At 49.7% G+C, this 23,395-nt stretch overlaps 1 long non-coding RNA gene across 1 annotated transcript in view; it reads right to left on the bottom strand.

The window, feature by feature from the left end:
- Nucleotides 1–6,920: 6,920 nt before the first annotated feature.
- Nucleotides 6,921–23,395, bottom strand: part of LOC140394763 (uncharacterized) — a 64,706-nt gene continuing 48,231 nt past the window's right edge. Inside the window, exon 2 of the long non-coding RNA XR_011935987.1 lies at nt 6,921–7,668. This is a non-coding gene — a long non-coding RNA (uncharacterized lncRNA). The remainder of the gene's footprint in view (nt 7,669–23,395) is intronic.

Raw genomic sequence — 23,395 nt, forward strand, 5'->3', positions numbered from 1 at the left:
ATCCGAGGGTTTATTGTACATTTGAACTAATGCCACAGTAACCGAGGGCAGCGGGGAATTGTCTCAGCTCAAGTCGGTGACTTCAGCCCAAGCAGCAAAAGTTAATTCAATTGGTGTGGTCATCATTGGCTGGGCAAACAGCTATTGCCCTGGAACTGAATGGTTTGCCAGATCACATGACAGCCAGACCGGGTAAGGGCAGCAGAGTTCTTTCCCTAAAAGACATTAGTGAACCAGAATGGTTTTTATAACAATTGACAATGGTTTCCCAGTCACCTTTAGACATCTAGGGGGCGATCCTCCAATATTGAGGGCAAGTGTTCGCGCCATCGTGAACGGCGTCACGTTTCACGACACACAAACAGGGCCCGGGCCCCCATAGGGGGCCAGCACGGCGCTGGAGTGGTTCACACCGCTCCAGCGTCCTTACGCGCCGCCAAATGGGCACCGCGCCAACCCGCGCATGAGCAGTTGGGGCAACCCAATCCTGCGCATGTGCGGGGAACGTCTTACGCATGCCGGCCCCTCACCAACATGGAGCCGGTGTTCTGGGGCCGCGCGGGGATGGAAGTAGGCCCGGGGGGGGGGGGGGCGGAGAGGCCGGCCCGCCGATCGGTGGGCCCCGATCGTGAGCCAGACCCCATCGGAGGCCACCCCGGTGAAGGAGCCCCCCTCCCCCCCCCCAACAGGCCGCCCCCCCCCCCCCCCCAGTGTTACCGCAGAGTTCCCGCTGGCAGCCACCAGGAGTGGACGGCGGCGGGGGGAACCTATCGAGTCGTAGCGGCCGCTCAGCCCATCCGGCCGGAGAATCGCCGCTCGCCGGTTCTCCGAGTGGCCCGGTGCGAATCGCGCGCTGCTGGTTTCCGGGGGGCGGGAGAATCACGTGCGGGGGTCAGGGCGGCGTGGCGTGATTTGCGCGGCGCCCCGACGATTCTCCCACCCGGCGTGGGGGGGGGGGGGGGGGGGGGGAATAGCGCCCCTAATTCCAGATTTCTACGGAATTCAAATTTCACCATCTGCTGTGGAGGGATTTGAACCCAGGACATCAGAGCGTTACTCTGGGTGTCCGGACATCAGAGCGTTACTCTGGGTGTCCAGACATCAGAGCGTTACTCTGGGTGTCCGGACATCTGAGCGTTACTCTGGGTGTCCGGACATCTGAGCGTTACTCTGGGTGTCCAGACATCAGAGCGTTACTCTGGGTGTCCGGACATCTGAGCGTTACTCTGGGTGTCCGGACATCAGAGCGTTACTCTGGGTGTCCGGACATCTGAGCGTTACTCTGGGTGTCCGGACATCAGAGCGTTACTCTGGGTGTCCGGACATCAGAGCGTTACTCTGGGTGTCCGGACATCTGAGCGTTACTCTGGGTGTCCGGACATCAGAGCGTTACTCTGGGTGTCCGGACATCAGAGCGTTACTCTGGGTGTCCGGACATCTGAGCGTTACTCTGGGTGTCCGGACATCAGAGCGTTACTCTGGGTGTCCAGACATCAGAGCGTTACTCTGGGTGTCCGGACATCTGAGCGTTACTCTGGGTGTCCAGACATCAGAGCGTTACTCTGGGTGTCCGGACATCAGAGCATTACTCTGGGTGTCCGGACATCAGAGCGTTACTCTGGGTGTCCGGACATCAGAGCGTTACTCTGGGTGTCCGGACATCTGAGCATTACTCTGGGTGTCCGGACATCTGAGCATTACTCTGGGTGTCCGGACATCTGAGCGTTACTCTGGGTGTCCGGACATCAGAGCGTTACTCTGGGTGTCCAGACATCAGAGCGTTACTCTGGGTGTCCGGACATCAGAGCGTTACTCTGGGTGTCCGGACATCTGAGCATTACTCTGGGTGTCCGGACATCAGAGCGTTACTCTGGGTGTCCAGACATCAGAGCGTTACTCTGGGTGTCCGGACATCTGAGCATTACTCTGGGTGTCCGGACATCTGAGCATTACTCTGGGTGTCCGGACATCTGAGCGTTACTCTGGGTGTCCAGATTACTAGTCCACCTGGAGCCATATTGCTTTAATAATGGTATTACAATTGGAGTTTCCTAGTCTCTGATTGGACAAACTGCCCTTACTAATATGCGACAGAGCCAGGTTCGATCATGGACATATTTATTATTGTCAAAAGTAGGTTCACATTAACACTGCAATGAAGTTACTGTGAAAATCCCCTAGTCGCCACACTCCGGCGCCTGTTCGGGTACACAGAGGGAGAATTCAGAATGTCCAGATTACCGAACAAGCACGACTTTCGGGACTTGTGGGAGGAAACCCACGCAGACGGGGGGAGAATGTGTAGGCTCCGCACAGACAGGGACCCAAGCCGGTATTCAAACCCGGGTCACTGGAGCTGTGAAGCGACAGTGCTAACCACTGTGCTACCGTGCCACCCTATAGTTGGCATCACTCCAAGAGGTGCTTTTAGAACATTTAAACTGGTCTAGGCCTGAATGGATTTAGATTATGATAAACAAATCACTATGCCACCCTTTGAACATTACTGGGTGCAGACTGCAGTTGGACCAGCCAACCAGGGAAAGAGTTCAGAGGCAGCAACAGGGGCTGCTGGGTTCAGAGGCAGCCATAGGGGCTGTATAAAAGACCAGCCGAGGGTGTTGTGGAACCTCCTGGGATGAAGGGATTATTATTTTATAAGGAAAAGTTGGACAGGTTGGGCTGGTTTAGAAGAATCTTCTAATTCAGAATAATGACAGATGATCTTATTAAAACATGCAAGTTCCTGAGGGAGCTTAACAGAATGGATGCGAGGGTGGCACAGTGGTTAGCTCTGCAGCCTCACGGCGCCAAGGTCCCAGGTTCCATCCCGGCCCCGGGTCACTGCCCGTGCGGAGCCTGCACATTCTCCCCGTGTCTGCGTGGGTCTCGCCTCCACAACCCAAAGGTGAGGAAGGTGGATTGGCCACGCTAAATTGCCCCTTAATTGGAAACATTTTTTAAAAACCAGAGTGGATGCTGAAGGATGCTTCCCCTTGTGGGAGAGATCGGAACTGTTTACGTCAGAGATGAGGAGAAGTTTTCTCTCTCAAACGATCATAAGTGGATGGAACTCTCTTACCCAGAGAATGGCAGAGGCAGGATTACTAAATATTTTTAAGGCAGATTAACAAGGGTATGAAAGGGTAATGGGGGTCGGCAGGGTAGTGACATTGAGCCTGCAGTCAGATCAGCCATGATCTTAATGAATTCTTTAAAAAAAAATTAGAACCCCCCCCCCCCCCCGCCTCAGGGAGCCGTCACCTGCACATGGCTGTGCCCTGATCTCTGATAGGTCTGTCCTTCTGGTGAGACAGGATTTTTCAGGCAAGTTCAATCCCATACCTAACCATCACGCAATTGCATCTTTTATTTATACAAGTTGTGACAAAAAAAAAATCAAATAATGACATTTTGAAAAGTAATAAAAGGTGAATAATGGCGGCTGAAAAATATTTTTGAATAATTCAAAACAATTTGCTACTGGAGCAATCCAAGAGCTTTCAAAGCATCCTGTATCAAAGCCAAAGAAGAAACATCCATGAAGTGTATTTCGTGCATTTTAAAAATGCAATCTTTTTATTAATGTGCAAACTGCTATTCTTCTCCCCCCCTCCTCGCTCCTCCCCACAGTAGGTGGGAGAAAACCATCTCTGTGGTTGCTGATCAATGCTAGTTTGTACTGATTGTAAAATTCAAACTTTGAGGGAAAGGAAAGGTATCTGCAGAATTCCTCTTTACCCACCTCTTTGTCTGTCCTGCTTCACGGTCCAGAATAGTTACATATACACCCTCCTGTTCATTGCTCCCTGTAAAGATGGCCACCATGCATAGTCCCTGCTGCACATTGCCTCTAATAATGATGGTGGCCATATACTACAGTTTAATAATCATTATATTTATTAGTGTCACAAGTAGGCTTACAGTAACACTGCAATGAAGTTACTGTGAGAGTCCCCTAGTCGCCACATTCCGGCGCCTGTTCGGGTACACAGAGGGAGAATTCAGAATGTCCAATTCACCTAACAAGCACGTCTTTTGGGAAGAAACTGGAGCATCCGGAGGAAAACCATGCAGACACAGGGAGAATGTGCAGACTCCGCGCAGACAGTGACCCAAGCCGGGAAACGAACCCAGGTCCCTGCCGCTGTTCGATTCCCAGCTTGGGTCACTGCCTGTTCTGGACATGTTCATTGGATGTTTCTCAAATAGAAGCGAAATTCTCCAAATCATATTGTTTCTGTTAATCTTCTCCGTTACCCACCTCTCTTTGATGTGTTGTATTTTACTCAAGTACAATTACTTTTTAAATTAGCATTTTGTTTTCTTGACACTGTACCTGTTTGTTTGACCATTGTTTCGCTGATTATATTGGGACACAGGAGCCTTTGATGTATTCCGGCAGTGTAACATTACATTGGGCAGTCTATAGGATCAGTTTTAATCATTACTGATCACTGGTGTATTTTCTCACGGTGATTAACTAATCCTATATAACAGACCGGTTACCTACATTTTTTTTTATATCGCGACAGCCGCAAACTGAGGGTCAGTGGGCTATTTGACTGTGTGAGGCATCATATCGAGCCTGATCTCATCCTTGTCAGCTGTCTGCACACACACACACACACACACACACACTCACTCACTCACACACACACACACACACACACACACACACACACACACACACACACTCACTCACACACACACACACACACTCACTCACACACACACACACACACACACACACACACACACTCACTCACACACACACACACACACACACACACTCACTCACTCACACACACACACACACACACACACACACACACTCACTCACACACACACACACACACACACACACACTCACTCACACACACACACACACACACACACACACTCACTCACTCACTCACTCACTCACTCACTCACTCACTCACTCACTCACTCACTCACTCACTCACTCACTCACTCACTCACTCACTCACTCACTCACTCACTCACTCACTCACTCACTCACTCACTCACTCACTCACTCACTCACTCACTCACTCACTCACTCACTCACTCACTCACTCATGTTCTAACAAAATCTCTGGATGATGGTCAGAAGAGAAATGTTTACCCTCCCTTAACAAATCGGATTGCTGTTCTCACCCCAGCAGAGTTGGCTCCAATACCTGCCCAGTGAATGTAGTTGTATAACTCTCACAACTGTACACTCTGTTACTCTGACCTGAGCAAGTCTAATTATGGAAATTATAATGGGGGAATTGCAGATTTTTCCACTGAGAATGACATTGTGTTGCCAGCACTGAATCAGACCCGTCAGTCCAACTGATCTGTGCCAGTCTTATTAATCCCCACAAGCTTCCTTCAACCTTATTTTGTTTTACACTATCAGCGTATCTATCCATTCCTTCTCCCTCATACACTTATCCCATCTCCCCGATTAAATATACCTATGTTATACCCCACTGTCTGAGTAAATACGTATCTCCTGAATTCCCTGTTGGACTTGATAATGACTATCTTATAATCATGTCCTGCAGTATAAACCTCTCCACAAGTGGAATCTCTGCATCTCCTCTATCGAACTCTTTCATTATTTCAGAGATATTGGCCGGGATTCAACGATATCGCAGCCAAGTGTTGACGCCAGCGTAAAAACCAGCGCGAGCGACGCCGGCGTCAACGGACCTCCAGGCCCAGTCATTCTCCTCTTCCTCAGGGGCTAGAGCCGGTGCCGGAGTGCTGTGCACTGCTCCGGCGCCAAAAGCCGGCCGGCGCGGGTCCGTGCATGCGCGCCACAACCGTGTCCGCGCTGGCGCATGCTTGTGGTCGCCATCTCTCTGCCGGCTGCCGGCCCCCAGGCAACATGGCGGAGCCCTACAGGGGCCTGGCATGGAGGTACATAGCCCCCCCCCCCCCCCCGCCGAATCGGTAGCATTCGGCCCGTTGAGCACGGATAATCGCCGCAGGGGCCGCCCCGCCGTGATTGGTGCCGATTCTCCGGTCGGCGGCCCGGCATCGGAGCAGCGTGGCGGGATTCTCGCGCTCCTCTGGTGATTCTCCGACCCGGCGCGGGCTCGGAGAAAACCGGCCATTATCGCATCAGGCCACCTCTCAGGTTTGTGCCTTCTCGGGGGGGTGAAGGTGATGAAACAATTAAGATTCTCAATTAATCTGCACCAGAAGTGAGGCAAAATGGCAGCCCTGAGCTCCCTGTCAATGAAAACAGAGTGCAACATCCGAGTATTGACTGCTGGGCTTTGAAGGGCGCTGTATCTTGTACCCTGGCTGAGGACTGTGCAGTAGTAAAGAGGCTGGATACCAATCGTGACAGGTGATTTAAAATCAAGCTCCCTTGATTTGAACGCAATGTTGTGTGACTACGTCCTCATCCACAGGATGATTGCTTCTAAGTTTTAAATTAGCAAAGGCATTTGCTTTCTTAATGCTGTACTTGCTCATTTCAGAGTCATCGGTTTCTGGGCAGGTGCTGAGATTGAGTGGCCCTTGTAGCATTCCTGACAGTGCAGAGTTACGTGGGACAGTGCATATAGATAGTTGGCTCGGTTTAGAAATTACTAATCACTTGTGTAATGTCAGCGCATTTTGTAACACTGATTTACTATTTCTATGCAGGGGGCATTGAACTGAAGATTAAAGTTGACATGCATTTTTGTTTTTGCCGGTGCTGGAAAGACACAGTCAATAAACTTCAGCGCACAAGCTGGGCCGAGCAGCAAGTTACAAATTCCAGATAGAAGACACATTTTGAGGCATTAATTGCCAAGACCTCGTACCCCACGCACAATTTCATACATCGTAATTTCCCAGGCTAATACCTTATGTTCTGTGAGTCTATCAGGATGCTTTGAGAACGTAGTGTTAACAAAGAACATCAAGCTGAGTTATTGAACAAAGCTGATTTATTTACACTACTAAATTAAAGATTCTAACCAGTCAACAAAGAATAAGATTAAATAAACTATATGCTATCTCTTCCAACAGAACTCTATGCTATACACCTAATCTATCTCATGCTGAACAACCTTCTCCCAGAATCCCAGTAGTCACATGATATTTATACGACCGCTCCGTATTTCCATCTGGTGGCGCAAAGTATTATAATATTATTGTTAACTCTTTGTATTCCTTACAAGACACATATTGTTACAGAGGCCAAATGTAACAGTCTGATCTAAACATGGTGAGGAGGCATTAAGACACCCTCCTCCTCCCTTTCCTTGGGAGAGCTCTCACCTCGTGCCTCCATTCTCTGAGTGCCACCTGTGTGGGATATACAACTTTGCTACATGCGATTCCAGGGAGAAGAATTTGACGTGATTTTCTTTCATCCATAGGGGAGTGGGGGCCTGGAATTCACTGCCTGAAAGGGTGAAATCCTGATCAATTCTCAGTAACAGATGGTTGGACTCGCACTGAAGCAGCTACAGGGTATTGAACAAGAGCTGGAAAATGGGCTGAATGGCCTTCTTCAGTGCCATAGCTGCACCATAGACTCTCAATGTATCTATGTTTCTATGGTTGGGAACATTCCCAGTGATGCAGGTAGCTCCTTGATGCTGTATGTTCACGTCTGTGGACCTAATTCCATCACGTCTGTCCATGGCATCCAAAACCGGAGGACAAGCGAACCTTAAAAGAAAATGGCAGTAATTAGACAAGCACAACATCGAAGACACAATCCAGCAAAGCTCTTGAAGAACAGTCGGAAAGAAGCAATAGGCTCAGCTGATAAAACGTTCAGTGTCCAAGAAAGTCCGGAAGACCACGGTGGTCCGACAATAACTGACATCGCAGCTTTTACACATAAATAAATGTCTGAGTTTAATCCTCGCTCCGTGCTGATCTCAATCGGTGTGGCAACAAAAGGACACTTAGATTAGCTTCAGACATTTGAGTTTGGGATGGAGAGTAATCAGTCAGCATTCTGACTCTTGATTTTTATCTAGTGAACCATCCACAGCATAAATTGGTATCTTTAGAAGAGATGATTAAACATTTGCAGAAGAGGTAAGAGAAAATCAAAAGTAAGCAAAGCAGCAGCAATCATATAGATTACAAACCAAACCCCTCTCCCCACCCCACCACCATCCCAAATAAACACACCCAGATATATGCACACAAATCACTATAAGTTCCTGAATAGATCATTTATGGTAAGACGTTTTACAACACCAGGTTAAAACCCAACAGGTTTGTTTCGATGTCACTAGCTTTCGGAGCGCTGCTTACTGTGCTCACCCCAGTCCAATGCCGGCATCTACACATCATGGCTAAGATCATTTATGGGCAGCAGGGTAGCACAGTGGTTAGCACTGTTGCTTCACAGCTCCAGGGCCCCAGGTTCGATTCCCGGCTCGGGTCACTGTCTGTGCGGAGTCTGCACGTTCTCCCCGTGTCAGCACGGGTTTCCTCCGGGTGCTCCGGTTTCCTCCCACAAGTCCCGAAAGACATGGGCCGGGATTCTCCCCTACCCGGCGGGGCGGGGGATCCCGGCGGGATGGAATGGCGGGAACCACTCTGGCGTCGAGCCGCCCCAAAGGTGCGGATTTCTCTGCACCTTTAGGGGCCAAGCCCTCACCTTGAGGGGCTAGGCCCGCGCCGGAGTGGTTGGTGCGCCGCCGACCGGCAGGCTAGGCCATTGGCACCATGCCAGCCAGGGCCGAAACAACTTCGCCGGCCAGCGGACGTCCGCGCATGCGCGGGAGCGTCAACGGCTGGTGACGTCATCCCCGCGCATGTGCATGGGGGGGTGTCTCTTCCGCGTCGGCCATGGTGAAGACTGTGGCTGAGGCGGAGGGAAAAGAGTGCCCCCACGGCACAGGCCCGCCCGCGGATCAGTGGGCCCCGATCGCCGGCCAGGCCACCGTGGGGGCACCCCCGGGGCCAGATCGCCCCGCGCCCCCCCCCCCCCAGGACCCCGGAGCCCGCCCGCGCCGCCTGGTCCCGCCGGTAAGAGAGGTGGTTTGATTCTCGTCGGCGGGACAGGCATTCCAGCAGCGGGACTTCGGCCCATCGCGGGCTGGAGAATCGCCGGGGGGGGGCCCGCCGACCGGAGTGGCGCGATTCCCGCTCCCGCCAAATATCCGGTGCCGGAGAATTCGGCAACCGGCGGGGGCGGGATTCACGCCAGCCCCTGCCGATTCTCCGACCCGGCGGGGGGTCGGCGAATCCCGCCCATGCTTTAAGGTAATTTGGACTTTCTGAATTCTCCCTCTGTCTATCCGAACAGGTGCCGGAATGTGGCGACTAGGGGTATTTCACAGTAACTTCATTGCAGGGTTAATGTAAGCCTACTTGTGAGAATAAAGATGACTTTACTTTAACATTATCACCAAAGCCTGTCCACCATGTACAAACGACAAGCCAGGAGAGTGATGGAATACTCCCCACTTGTCTGGATTGCTGCAGGTCCGACAACTCTCAAGAAACTTGACACCATCCAGGACAAAGCAGCCGCATGATTGGCATCCCATCCACAAACATCCACTCCCTCCACCGTCAGTGCACAGTCAAAGCTGTGTACCATCTACAAGATGCACTGCAGGCTCCTTAGATGGCACCTTCCCACACATGACATTTACCATCTATAAGGACAAGGTCAGCAGACACCTGATAACACCACCACCTGGAAGTTCTCCTCCAGGTCACTCACCATCCTGACTTGCAAATATATCACCGTTTATCACTGTCGCTGGGTCAAAAATGTGGAACTCCCTCCCTAACAGCACTGTGGGTGTACCTACACCACATGGACTGCAGCGGTACAAGAAGGCAGCTCACCACCACCTTCTCAAAGGCAATTAGGGATGGACAACAAATGCTGGCCTGGCCAATGACGTCCACATCCCGTAAATGAATAATAGATATTACATAGAATGTGTCGCAGAGAAACAGACCCTCCCCTGCTACATGAAGCTGTACCTGCATTATCAACAATTCCTTTTTCCCTCATATGTCTCTCTAGCTTCCCTTTTCATGCATCAATAAGATAGTGTTAAATCAGTGCTCCTACCCTCTTTCCGAGTGGGGCTCCCCACGGGGAGAATCATTTCAAGGTTAACACCAATTTCCAAACTTGAGTCTGCAGGAACAGGAATAGAAACAGGAACGAGCCTAGTCCATTAGAAGATAATGGCCTGGAGGCACTGGCCCCGCAGTGACAGCGAAGGAGGAGTGCTCTATCTGGAACAGTGGGTAATCTTCTATCAGGGGCAGGTATAAAATGCCTGAATAGAGGTAGCAGAGAGAGCTAACCCAGTTCCAGCATATCCATTGGTCACAGGGCCAAATGAGTCGAAGAAATTCAGAACTCTGGGGAAATCTCCCTGGTAGAACTGACCCAGTTTGTCTCTTCTCAAAAGAAAGAAAAAAAAGAAAAAAGAAATCACTTATTGTCACAAGTAGGCTTCAAATGAAGTTACTGTGAAAAGCCCCTAGTCGCCACATTCCTGTTCGGGGAGGCTGGTACGGGAATTGAACCGTGCTGCTGGCCTACCTTGGTCTGCTTTCAAAGTCAGTGATTTAGCCCTGTGCTAAACCAGCCCCAACGTACGGCATTCAGCTGCACGGCTCAAACCGTTTTACTGTCAATTCAGTCACATCTCAATGAGGCCGTATGTAAAACACTCAAAAAACATTTCAACTCTTCCACACACGTGTCCGTTTTGCTGCAAAGGAGAATTTGCCGCTTTCAATTAAATATTCGTCTTAATGACAAAGAGTCATCCAGACTGGAAACGTCAGCTCTCTTCTCTCTCCACAGATGCTGTCAGATCTGTTGAGATTGTTCCGTATTTTCTGGTTTTGTTGTTGATGAAACTGAATGTCCTTCCAAATCCAAATCCCAATACCTGTACATTTTGTGATTACTCACAGCAAAGGCCACACACAATTACTATTGCTTGAAAAGACCAGTTATTAAAGGTCACTGACAGATCTGCCCCCACCCTGGAACATCATTGAAGTGTTTGATCAAGGAGACAGCTTCACTATGGGTGGACTTTTCCTTTTGTTTTGGAGTGTGGCAGCGGGTGGGAAAAGCGGCGTCAAAACCATTGGCCCCAAAGACAGGTCCCTCCGTCGTATTGCTCGGGATAGGTAAAAATATTATTGAAGAGGCGAGTCCCACGATGTCACGCTGAGCTGAGCTCGTCAGTACAGGAAATGAAGCTAAGTGTGGCCTAGGTAGGGCGTTCCTCGTCAAGGCCAGGGAAAAAAAAGAGTCCAGTTGGATAGCGGAATCATTCTCAGCTTTGCAGGTGCCAAGAAACACCCCACTGCACAGTAGCACAGTGGTTAGCGCTGTTGCTTCACAGCACCAAGGACCCAGGTTCGATTCCCGGCTTGGGTCACTGTCTGTGCGGAGTCTGTACGTTCTCCCCGTGTCTGCGTGGATTTCCTCCGGGTGCTCCGGTTTCCTCCCACAAGTCCCGAAAGACGTGCTTGTTAGGTGAATTGGACATTCTGAATTCTCCCTCAGTGTACCCGAACAGGTGCCGGAGTGTGGCAACTAGGGGCTTTTCACAGTAACTTCATTGCAGTGTTAATGTAAGCCTACTTGTGACACTCATAAAGATAATATAAAAAGATTATTAAAGCGTGCCCAAAATGGGACTCTGTTTCTTCTTATTAAATCGTGCCCCTTGTGAATTGTGAATGGGAAGCCTTGAATGGGATGACACTCTGCTCCCTGCTGTATGATGGGCAGCACATTGAATTCTGCATTCAGTGAAGAAGAAAACAACGTCCAGGACCCACTCTGAGACTCCATAACTCTCTTGTTTGATTGGGTGAGGCAGGAGGTTGTTTGATATTTGGCAGTGCTAACCAGCATGCCTGTGCGAAGAAATCGGACTCATGTATACTGGACACTTGCTGCACTGAACGACAGCATGGAGTTTCGAAGAGTGAGGGGCGATTTGATTGAAGCGAACAAGATCTTGAATGGTCTTGACAAGGTGGACGTGGAAAGGATGTTTCCTATTGTGGGTGAGCCCAGAACTACATCGCACGGTTCCAAATTTAGGGATCACCCTTTTAGGGCAGAGATGAGGAGACTGTTTTTCTCTGAGAGGGTTGCGCAACTTTGGAACTCCCTGCCTCAGAAGGCAGTGGAAGCGGGAATCGCTGTATATTTTTTAAGGTGGAGGTAAATGGATTCTTGTTGGGCAATGGAATCGAAGGATATCAGGGGTAGATGGGGAATGTGGAACTCAACGCAAAGAAGTCAACCATGTTCTTATTGAATTGCACAGCAGGCTCGAGGGATCAAAGGGCCTACTTCTGCTTCTATTTCGTGTGGTCATATTTGAAAGGGTTTATAGGTAAATAACCTCCCAATACTGCAATGAAGCTAAATCTGCCATGATTCAACTTTGTTAAGATGAGGAAGACGATTTCCACAGCGAAAAGCATGATTATCGCAAAGTGCAATGATGTGTAACTTGGTCTGTTAAGCAACAATGCAGAATGATGGAACGCTGGACCTGGATTATCCAATTGAACTGCACGGCCTGATCCAAAAATGTGCAGTTGAAGAGCTTTTACGCAGGGTGCTCATCTGCATTAGCTCGATGTGTGCCCTTAGTTCATTTAACAGACAGTGTCTTGTAGACTGATTACGCTTCATTCCACTGGTAGATACCCAGCACAGTGAAATGTTCCTAGTGAGCTTCATATACCTCTGGGGAGAGAGAAACTTTGCAAATCAACTGTGATGATATTAGTTACAACAGCAAAAGCAGATTAAAGTAAAAAAATGAATTGAAGGAGCCTCATCTGGGGCTGCAGAAAGTATGTTGGCCCACATTCTGTGGACAGCAGTACTTGCCATTCACCTTGAGGAAAGCTGTCCGTGTAGTGTTAGCCAGCTCGAGAGGGAGGCGAGAGTATACTTCTTCTTTTCTGGTATGAACTTGAAATTGGTGCAAACCACAGGGTCTCCAGCACCTGGAAGCAAGGCATACAGTGGGGAGGCTGATCCACCAATCCTATTGAAGAATTCTTCCAGACAGCTAAGCAGGAATTAAAATGTTTTGTACATTTCAATCACTGTACAGAAAACAAAATACAGATCAGGATACACACATGAGACAAAGGAAAAAGTGACACAAAGGGACAGATATAAATGTCAAAAAACAAACTTACAAAGAATATGGGGCGGGATTCTCCCATCGGGCGGCTAGGTGCCGACGCCGGCGTAAAAACGGGAGTGTTTTACTCCGGCGTCGATGCCCGTTCCGAGACCCGATTCTCCGGGCCATAGTGGGGTAGCACGGCGCTGGAGCGGCCCACACCGCTCCAGCTGGCGATCCCGGCGTGAACCCGGCGCCGCGGGATCTGCGCATGCGCAGTTGCCTTCTTCGTCACGCCGGCCCTGACGCCAAATTGCGCAGGGCTACAGGAGCCGGCACGAAGGAAAGGAGGCCACCCGACAGAGAGGCCGGCCTGCCGATCGGTGGGCCCTGATCGCGGGCCAGGCCACTACGGAGGCCACCCCCCCCCCTCCCCCCAGGTGGGATTCCCCCCCCCCACAGGCCGCCCCCGGGTACTTCAACGCCAAGGTCCCGCCGGCTCAGAGGATGTTTGAAGAGCTCCGGAGGGACTTGGCTTTTTGGAGACGGCCGCTCAGCCCATCCGGGATGGATAATCGGCGCATCGGCTCGTGCCGGAGAGTCGGCGCATCCCCCGACCGGCGCCGCGCTGCTGACCACGCTGGGCTCAGTGGCGCCGATTCTCCACGTCCTGGCATCGGGGCGACGTGGCGCAATTCGCGCAGCCCGCCGGTGATTCTCCGACCCGGCGGGGGTCGGAGAATTCCGCCCATGCTTTCAAAATGTGATATATTTTGATTTTCAAGTGAGGGAATGCTACTCTACACTTGATAATTACTTTTCAGAAACAGGGGGCGTCATTCTCCGACCCCCCGCCGGGTTGGAGAATCGCCGGGGGCTGCTGTGAATCCCGCCCCCGCCGGTTGCCGAAGTCTCCGGCACCGGATATTCGGCTGGGGCGGGAATCGGGCTGCACCGGGCCCCACCGCTCGATTCTCTGGGCCGGATGGGCCGAAGTCCCGCCGATAAATTGCCTGTCCCGCCGGCGTGGATTAAACCACCTTTTGAACGGCGGGACAGGGCGGCGTGAGCGGGCTCCGGGGTCCTGGGAGGGGCGCGGGGCAATCTGGCCCCGGGGGGTGCCCCCACGGTGGCCTGGCCCGCGATCGGGGCCCACTGATGAAGGAGATGATTCCTGCAATTCATGGAGAGAGAGAGAGAGAGAGGCAAAGAGAGGCAGAGAGAGAGAGAGAGAGAAGAGAAGGAGAGAAGGCAGAGAGAGAGAGAGGCAGAGAGAGAGAGAGAAGGCAGAGAGAGAGACGAGAAGGAGAGAAGGCAGAGAGAGAGAGAAGGCAGAGAGAGAGAGAGAGAGGCAGAGAGAGAGAGAGGCAGAGAGAGAGAGAGAATGCAGAGAGAGAGAGAAGAGAAGGAGAGAAGGCAGAGAGAGAGAGAAGCCAGCGAGAGAGCAGAGAGAGAGAATGGACAGAGAGAGAGACAGAGAGAGAGAAGGCAGAGAGAGAGAAGAGGAGAGAAGGCAGATGTCATGATATACATCAGCATATCATGGTGCAATCACACACACACTGACACACTGATGGACATACAGTAGGACCAACCAGCATACACAACATCGCAGCCAATCACCAGTGAGAGCACACGCACTATAAAGACAGGGGACAGGAGAGTTCCCGCTCATTCTAGCAGCAGCCAGCTCAGAGCACAGAGCTCACAGCCTGCAACACAGACATTCACCATGTGCTGAGTGCATCACCTAGATAGTGATAGGACAGGGTCCACAGATAAGCTGGTAATGCACGTACCCAAGCTTACAGTATGTTATTACAGTTGAGTTGTTAATAAAATAGAGTTACACCATCTCCAGCCGTGTTGACCTGTTTGTAGACCAGAACACCCAACACAACAGCAGAGAGAGAGGGAAGGCAGAAAGAGAGAAGAGGAGAGAAGGCAGAGAGCGAGGGAAGGCGGAGAGAGAAGACAGAGAGGGAAGGCAGGGAAAGAGAGAAGGCTGAGAGAGAGAGAAGCCAGAGAGAGACAGCAGAGAGGGAAGGCAGAGAGAGTGAGAGAAGAGAAAGAAAGAAGGCAGAGAGAGCGAGAGCAGAGAGGGAGAGAGAGTGGGCAGAGAGAGAGGCAGAGAGAGAGAAGGCAGAGAGAACGAGAGAGAAGTCAGAGCGAGAGTGAGAGAGGCAGAGAGTGAGAGAGGAGGCAGAGAGTAAAAGAATATTCCAAAAGTATTGTGTAGAAAAAAGGCACAAAAATTCAATCGTGTTTTTAGACTTAGAAAGTAATGCCATTGACCAGAGCTGGGAATAAGACTGGAATTTACAAATGTTCGGCATTTTGTATGCTTTATTACACACCCAATGGACTTGTATACCTCACAGCATTTTATTTTCTGTACTGCACTGGTGCAAGAACTCATTAGGTATAGCTACAAACTTTACATAGCATGAAACACCTCAAAGAGAACACAACACTAATCGACATGGACAAGGTCCACTGGCATCAAACCTAATGTAGGGATTGAATGTCCCATCCAAAAGCTGCTTTCTCTGTGGCTCAGCATCCTAATATATTCTTGCAAGACTGATATCTGACACAAAATACGGTTTTTTAACCACCTCCACCCCTTTCAGAATTTATTTTCCCCTAACTCAAGACTACCAACAAGTCCATTCTTGTGAAGGGACTGAAGGCAGACGTGGTCATGCTCCAGGAGACACATCTGAAGGTGGCAGTTCAGGTTAGGCTGAGAAAGGGATGGGTAGGGCAGGTCTTTCATTCAGGGCTGGATGCGAAGAACAGAGGGGTTGCAATACTGGTGGGGAAGCGGGTGTCGTTCGAGGCGCTGAATATTGTAGCGGATAATGGAGGTCGATATGTGATGGTGAGTGGTAGGTTGCAGGGGGTGCGGATGGTACTGGTGAACGTATATGCCCCGAATTGGGATGATGCCGGATTTATGAAACGCATGCTGGGTCGGATTCCGGATCTGGAGGTAGGAAGCTTGATAATGGGGGGGGGGGGACTTCAACACGGTGCTGGACCCAGCACTGGACCGTATGCCGATGACCTGTTGATGTATGTTGCGGACCCAGTGGAGGGGATGGCGGAGGTCATGCAGATCCTTAGGGAGTTTGGGGACTTTTCGGGGTATAAACTCAACGTAGGGAAGAGTGAGCTCTTTGTGGTGCATTCAGGGGACCAGGGAAGGAGGATAGATGAGCTACCGCTGAAGAGGGCGGAAAGGAGCTTTTGGTACCTGGGGATCCAAGTAGCTAGGAGTTGGGGGGCCCTGCACTAGCTCAATTTGACGCAGTTGGTGGAGCAGATGGAGGAGGATTTTAAAAGATGGGATATGCTGCCACTCTCACTAGCGGGTAGGGTGCAGTTGATCAAAATGACGGTCCTTCCGAGGTTTCTCTTTGTGTTCCAGTGCCTTCCCATTTTGATCCCCAAGGCCTTATTCAAACGGGTAACCAGGAGCATCATGGGATTTGTGTGGGCGAATAAGACCCCAAGGGTGAAGAGGGTGTTTCTGGAGCGTAGCAGGGACAGGGGGGGGGCTGGCGCTGCCGAATATATGTGGCTATTATTGGGCAGCCAATGTGGCGATGATCCGTAGGTGGGTAATGGAGGGAGAGGGGGCGGCGTGGAAGAGGTTAGAGATGGCGTCCTGTGTGGGCACGAGCCTGAGGGCGCTGGTGACGGCAACGCTGCCGCTCTCGCCGGCAAGGTACACCACGAGTCCGGTGGTGGCGGCTGAAGATCTGGGGGCAGTGGAGGTGACACAGGGGCGAGGTGGGAGCCTCAGTTTGGTCCCCGATTCGGGAGAATCATCGGTTCGTCCCGGGAAGGATGGATGGGGGGTTTCGGAGCTGGCATCAGGCATGGATTAGAAGAATGGGGGACCTGTTCATCGATGGGACGTTTGCGAGCCTAGGGGTGCTGGAGGAGAAGTTTGGGCTACCCCCAGGAAACGCTTTCAGGTACATGCAAGTGAGGGCGTCCGTGAGGTGGCAGGTGAGGGAATTCCCGCTGCTTCCAGCACGCAGGATTCAGGACAGGGTGATCTCGGGAGTATGGGTTGGAGAAGGCAAGGTTTTGGCAATTTACCAGGAGCTGCAGGAAGAGGAGGAGGCCTCGGTGGAGGAGTTAAAGGGCAAGTGGGAGGAGGAGCTTGGGGAGGAGATAGATGGGGGTCTGTGGGCTGATGCCCTGAGTAGGGTTAATTCTTCCTCCTCATGCGCCAGGCTCAGCCTAATACAGTTTAAAGTTATTAACAGAGCGCATATGACAGGGGTGAGGTTGAGTAGGTTCTTTGGGGTGGAGGACAGATGTGGGAGGTGCTCGGGGAGCCCAGCAAATCACGCCCATATGTTCTGGTCGTGCCCGGCGCTGGATGGGTTTTGGAGGGGTTTTGCGAGGACTATGTCCAAGGTGGTGAACGCCCGGGTCAAGCCGAGCTGGGGGTTAGCATTATTTGGGGTATTGGACGAGCCGGGAGTGCAGGAGGCGAAAGAGGCCAGTATTCTGGCCTTTGCGTCCCTGGTAGCCCGGCGGAGGATTTTGTTATTGTGGAAAGATGTGAAGCCCCCTAGTGTGGAAGCTTGGATCAATGACATGGCAGGGTTCATTAAGCTGGAGAGGATAAAGTTTGCCTTGAGAGGGTCTGTGCAGGGGTTCCTCAGGCGGTGGCAACCGTTCCTAGACTATCTCGCGGAGCGTTAGGAGGAGGTCAGCAGCAGCAGCAGCCCGGGGGGGGGGAGGGGGGGGTTCTTTTGGGGTGGCGTCTGGGTTAGGGTGGGGGGGGTTTCCCTATTTGTGTTTTCTACTGTTAATGGGGGCTTTTGTATTTGGGAGAAATCCAATGTATAATTTCTGCTTGTTGTGTTTTTGTTTCTTTTTCTTGTTGGGGGGGGGGGTTTTGTTGAAAATTTGTTGAAAAATTTGAATAAATATATTTTCAAAACAAAAAGTCCATTCTTGTGTGTAAGCCTGTCACAAAGCGTGTATTCTTCACATTCAATATTCATCAATACACACACTTTTCAACAGAGTCACCGAATAGCACTCCAAACAACAACCAAAGCTTATTTTTCTATTGTGTGTGTCTCAGTGATGGGACCATTATTTGAATGTTGTATCTCTGGGATCGGCCAGCTCAACACAGCAAGGGAATCAAGCCAGAAACCATGTGGGTTACGTGACCTAACATGCTGCCAATCAAGTGCCGGTATTTTTTTGGAAAACTATTGAGCATAACATCTGGACATGGGAAATCCATCTCTTCCCAGTTATTTCTGACCAGCCTCATGAAACATTCTTGCATGCTCTAATGGAGAATCCCTGTTTTAGACAACATTGCAAATACCAACTAATGGCAACCATTAGAATTATAGAATTTACAGTGCAGAAGGAGGCCATTCGGCCCATTGAGTCTGCACAGGCCCTTGGAAAAAGCACCCGACTTAAGCTCATGCCTCCCGTAACCCAGTAACCCCACCTAACCTTTTTGGACACTAAGGGCAATTTAGCATGGCCAATCCACCTAACCTGCACATCTTTGGACTGTGGGAGGAAACCGGAGCACCCGGAGGAAACCCACGCAGACACGGGGAGAACGTGCAGACTCCGCACAGACAGTGACCCAAGCCGGGAATCGAACCTGGGACCCTGGAGCTGTGAAGCAACCGTGCTAACCACTGTGCTACCGTGCTGCCCATCTGAATTGTCACTAATTTCATAAAGGTCCCTTTAATCTGTTGTTTTCACATCCGCACATCCAGACATAGGAATAGCTTCTTCCCCACAGTTACTAGACTCCTCAATGACTCTCTCTTGGACTGATCTCTTCCCTGTAAGAACCCTATTCACGACGCCCTATGCTGCTCTTGTTTGGCCTTGTTCTGCACTGTAATCAATCACTATTTGTTGATGCACCACTGTCAATATACTCTGTCTATTATTCTTTTGTCTACTATGTACGTACTGTGTACGTTCCCTTGGCCGCAGAAAAATACTTTTCACTGTACTTCAGTACATGTGACAATAAATATCAATCAATCTATCAATCAATCAATTCTCACGAGTTATAGGGATGTGATGTTCTTGTTTGTTGTTTTACAAATGTGAGGTTCTGTAAGATGCTTATGTTTTAAACTGTCTTCTGTAATTCAAAGTAAAATTCATTTGCACAGAGGAGCGTGCGATCCCCTATTAGTTCTGCCCAGTGATAGACCTGGGTGCCTTCTTTCCATGGAGAGAGGGGCCCAGGTCATAACCTGTTCAAACTCAAGTGTCAGATTTAACACCTAAACACAAAAGGGGAGGCAACTGTTCTTGAGTTTTGCAGACTTACTGACTCAGAGACTCTAGCCAAATAGAGAGAGGGACTCCCAGAAAAAGAGACAGGGGAGCAACAGCTGCTGTGAAAAACAGAGGAAAAGGCTTCTTTCTATTAGTCAATGGGCACGATGCCAGTCAGGGTTAATTTAGTGGTTGAAGAGATGGGACTTGTGGAGAATTAAGGACACTAGGATAATTTCCCCGATATGGCTAAAAGTAATCTGCTGGGAGTCAGTTAGGGGATTTTTTAGAAGACTGAGGGAAATGACGTGTTAAGAGAAATTAAGGGGGATTGTTTTCTGCAGTTTAGCATATTAGCTACCTACAAAGTCATGTTTAATCAACATTACTTTTAGTTTGCTTGTTAAAGTCTTAAAACTTGAAATCTTGACATATGATGCTTTGAGCGAGCCACTGGGAATTCAAATCCCTTTAACACGTTATCAGGCTGTTTGAGGATGGTAAAAATGTATGGAGGCGAATCAATGGGAAAAAGTTGAAGTGCTGTTTTGGACACGTTTGGCAGGGTATTTCTTGGCGCCTGCAGTACCGAGAATAACTCCGCTATTCAACACCACTTTGCCTTTTCTTTTGCCCTCAGGGTGTTTCTTCCCCATTGAGGCTTTACTTAGGCAGCAGCCCTTCACAGGCAACCGGCTCTTCGCAGATTGGGGTGCCATTTTGGAAGGCTGCCCCAATCTCTAGACCCCCCCCCTTTTCGGCCTCCCCCCATAGGCTTTCAGGGACCCCCCTTCACCCCCCCCAAACATATGGGGCCCTCGAACTCTGCATCCTCCCCGCTCTTATGGGAAAGGCCCTCAAGGCCTGACCCCTGGCACTGCCAAGCTGGCACCTGGGCACCTTTTCACTGGAAGCTTGGCATCCTGGCATGTCCCTTCCCAGGCTGGCAGTGACAAGGTGGTAGGCTGGCAGAGCCTGTGGGTCCGAGTGCCAGGGGAATAACAAGAGCCACCCTGCCCTGCCCCCGATCACCTGTGAGGCCCCCTGAGGTGCCATCACAGCTGGTTCTTGTTTGTGTGACCCAGTCCTGAAAGGCGCCCAGTTGAGGCCTTACAGGCACGGCCATTGAATGCTGGGCACCGGGTGAATCCGGTCAACGCATATTTAGATAAGAATAATGGCGGCAGGCCTCGCGTGTCCGGTAACTCTGGCGAGCTTTTTCTCCCGGCATGAAGGCCGACTTTAATCTCTCCAGGGATTCAACCATTTCCTCCCAACTCCAAGTCAGGCGCGACAAGGTCGTTGAATCATGAATGTGGCCGAAATAACTTTTAAAGATAATAATCTTTATTAGTATCACAAGTAGGCTTACATTAACACTGCAGTGAAGTTAGATCAATAGGAGTAAGATTGTAAATGGAGAAAAAAATGAAATACGAAGGGAAGATGTGGGAAGTGCACAGCACTACAAAGAGAACAATAAATTAACATTTCAGGCTTTGAGGATAACCTTTTCACTTGCCCATGAAGGATAAGGGGAACACAAAAATACCACTTAAAGTTGCCTAGAGGGTCCTTTAATCATTGAAATGTCTTCACAGTGAGATTTTCTTACTCAATAGTTAACCAAAAAACATAAGAAGTGTCGCACGAAAGGTTAACACGAGTTACTTTCATTAAGGCAGCGGTGATATCCGATTTCTTTTTATAATTACTTATATAAATCACATATTCTCTGTTTTTCCAACTAGATTTTGTCAGTTGTATTGATCTAGGGAGGTGACGTTCAGTCTGCAGTATCATGCCTCTAGAGATCCATTTCCCCATGCTCTGTTTCTCTCTTTCTCCGATTTATTATGAACCCATTAGCCTTTTACTAGGGCATGGTCAGGTCACGGGGTCCTTCACAGGGTCTCTGCTGTGCTTATTCCACCTTAAACTTGGTAGATGACATTTTGGGGGACTTCCAGCCACATGTACATCTTCAACAGTTCAAACCGAATAAATGGGCGAGTGAAGTCCTGAACAGCGTTCTTGGAAGCCTGCCTGTGATTTTCGATACGACGTCTGGCAAGGTTTCTGGCTGTCAGCTCATGCTCAGATGGCTTTCCCTGTTATAATACATTTTCTACAGCAGCTCAGTAGTAGCTACTGTTGCAAGAATGTGTTTTCTTTTCCAAAGTAAAAGATGTATTTAATGCCTTTTTTTCCTGACTGGAATTTCATCCCATTAAGACAATGGAAATGCTGGCAGCCAGCTGAGAAGACAACTCGAATTCCACCCCCAAGTGGGATGAAAATGAACAGACTCTCAAACCGACGCCTCCCCGCACCCCTGAACCCCCCCCCCCCCCCCCCCCCCCCACCCCCCACAAGCCTGAGGAACGTGAAAGGCTCCATCTCCTGTTGGCCATACACTATTATCCTTCAAAGGTTTCTGAGACGAGACATCAAAAATGTAATTACCTGCTCTATAACACACTGATTACAGCAGACATAATAATCTACCTCCTCTGGAATATATAGCCAACAAAACTTTTTAAGAACATTTCATCAAGTCAGGCAGAAATCAGAAAGATATACTGAAAGGCTGCAAGAGTTATTTGTGCGTCTCTCTCCCTCGGAAGTATTGTGCACGGATGTTGCAGAGTAATCATTCTAAGGAGGAAAATCTACTGCAAACAAAGATAAAATGTGGACATCTGCTCCATGATGTGACACCCGGGAAGACAACTGAACAAAATGGCAGCAATGTGAAATCGCCGCATTGAGACCAGGCAAAGAACAGTGAACCATATATTTCTTTGATTGTTTAATTTCTCCATGAAATGAAAGTAAATCTTTAAGTTTGCCCTTGTATTTGTGTTGGTATGCATGCTGGGGGGTCCAGGGAATGTGGGTGACTGATGAATGAGGCTTAGTATTTAACCAGTCTGTTAAAAATTCAGGTTGTCGTGTCAATAAACTGATTAATTCTTTAATTTGAACACAGGAAACCTGTCTAGTTAATTATTTATAATCTGGAAGTGTACATAATGAGAAACCTACAATACAGGCAGAACAGATTCTTCGGAAATTCATAAAAACCATGTTGCAGCAAGACCTCGAATGGGAAATTAAGAGAACATGCCACGAGCAGCACGAGGCACACCAGAAATTCAGGTGTCAGCCTGGTGAAGCTACAACACAGGACTACTTACATGCCAAACAACATAAGCAGCAAGCGATGGACAGAGCTAAGCGATCCCACAACCAACAGATCAGATCGAATCTCTGCAGTCCTGCCACATCCAGTTGTGAATGGTGGTGGACAATTAAACAACTCACTGGAGGAGGAGGCTCCACAAATATCCCCATCCTCAACGATGGAGGAGCCCAGCACATCTGTGCAAAAGACAAGGCTGAGGCATTCGCAATGATCTTCACCCAAAGTGGTGAGTGGACGATCCATTTTAGCCTCCTCCAGAGATCCCCAACATTACAGATGCCAGGTTTCAGCCAATTCAATTCACCCCACGTGATATCACTAAACAGCTGAGGGAACTGGATACTGCAAAGTCTATGGGCCCTGACAATATTCCAGCAATAGTGCTGAAGGCTTGTGCTCCAGAACTTGCCTTGACCCTAGTCAAACTGTTCCAGTACAGCTACAACACTGACATCTACCCAGCAATGTGGAAAATCGCCCATGTGTGTCCTGTACACAAGAAACAGGAAAGATCCAACCCAGCCAATTACCGCCTTGGCAGTCTACTCCCCATCATCAGCAAAGTGATGGAAGGAATCATCATCAGTGCTATCAAGCAGCACTTATTTGCTCATTGATGTTCAATTTGGGTTCTGCCAGGGTCACTCAGCTCTTGACTTCATTACAGCCTTGGTTCAAACATGGACAAAAGAGCCGAACTCCAGAGGTGAGGTGAGAGTGATTGCCCTTGACATCAAGGCAGCACTTGACCGAGTGAGGCATAAAGGAG

This window comes from Scyliorhinus torazame, chromosome 18 (assembly GCF_047496885.1).
Source record: "Scyliorhinus torazame isolate Kashiwa2021f chromosome 18, sScyTor2.1, whole genome shotgun sequence".
NCBI classification, from domain to species: domain Eukaryota; kingdom Metazoa; phylum Chordata; class Chondrichthyes; order Carcharhiniformes; family Scyliorhinidae; genus Scyliorhinus; species Scyliorhinus torazame.